Here is a 1,588-nt window from a genome sequence, read left to right as displayed (position 1 = left end):
ATACCAATGTATCTGTCTGGAGGATTAGAGACTCTACCCGACCTCCTAGGTTCCTGAGGAATATTAACCGTATCATCAGTTGAAGGAACAACTTCCTTCATCTATTCCTCGGTTGTTGGTTCTTGAATCTCCGACAGCTCGAAGGTTCTATTACTTGACTTGTTCTCGAGAAATTCTATCTCTAGGAACTTTGCACTAGCCGCAACAAAAACTCGATGTTCGGTAGACGAATAGAAGTAATGACCAAACATTCCTTTTGGATAACCAATAAAGTATGTCTTGACCGATCGCGGGTCGAGCTTATCCCCGTGTCTCCACTTGACATAAGCCTCGCAACCCCAAACCCGAATAAAGGACAAGTTAGGGACCGTTCCCTTCCACATTTCATATGGAGTCTTGTCGACAGCTTTCGACGGACTTCGGTTAAGTATAAGAGCAGCTGACAAAAGAGCAAAACCCCATAATGAATCAGGTACTACCGTGTGACTCATCATGGATCGAACCATATCAAGTAGTGTTCGATTTCTCCGTTCGGACACACCATTTAATTGAGGTGTTCCAGGTGGAGTTAACTGTAAAACTATTCCACAGTCTTTAAGGTGTTGATCAAACTCATTTGAAAGATATTCGCCACCCCGATCTGAATGGAGTGCTTTAACCTTTCTTCCCAGTTGGTTCTCAACCTTATTCTGGTATTCCTTGAATTTTTCAAAGGACTCACTTTTATGCTTCATTAAGTAGACATATCCGTATCTACTCAAATCGTCCGTGAAAGTGATAAAATATGTATAGCCATCTCTAGCGGTGATTGACATAGGTCCACATACATCAGTATGTATGAGTCGTAATAGGTCACTGGCGCGCATTCCAACACCTTTGAAGGAAATTCGAGTCATTTTGCCGATAAGACATGATTCACACGTGCCAAATGAAGAGAAATCAAATGGGAGAATAGTCCCATTCTCAATGAGTTTCTTTACACGTTTTTCATTTATGTGTCCCATTCGACAATGTCATAGATAAGTTTGATCTTTGTCACGAACCTTTAATTTCTTATTATTCACATGTAATATATCTGTGGTTTGATCTAAGATATAAATTCCATTCATGGAAACTGCTTTGCCATAAACCATTTCATTAAAAGAGAAAATACAGCTATTGTCCTTTATTGAAAATGAAAAACCGTCGTTATCAAGTACAGAAACAGAAATAATATTCTTAGATAAACTGGGTACATAGTAACAGTTATATAAATATAACTTAAACCCACTAGGGAGCTGGATTACGTATGTTCCCATTGAGACTGCAGCAACTCGTGCTCCATTCCCGACTCGCAGGTCCACATCACCCTTTGCGAGGGGTTTGATGTTTTTTAGGCCCTGAAAATGATTACATAGATGAGAACCACAACCAGTATCAAGTACCCAAGTTCCCAAACTTGCATGGTTAATCTCAATCATATGAATATAAGATGACATACCAACAGGAGTGACGCGGCCTGCTTTTATGTCCTCACGGTACATGGGACAGTTCCTCCTCTAATGTCCAGTCTTGTGACAATGGTGGCATTCAACGTTACCGTCCTTGC

This window comes from Silene latifolia, chromosome Y (genome assembly GCF_048544455.1).
Source record: "Silene latifolia isolate original U9 population chromosome Y, ASM4854445v1, whole genome shotgun sequence".
NCBI classification, from domain to species: domain Eukaryota; kingdom Viridiplantae; phylum Streptophyta; class Magnoliopsida; order Caryophyllales; family Caryophyllaceae; genus Silene; species Silene latifolia.
The sequence above is the reverse complement of the archived record's forward strand: the minus strand, read 5'-3'. Positions refer to the sequence as shown.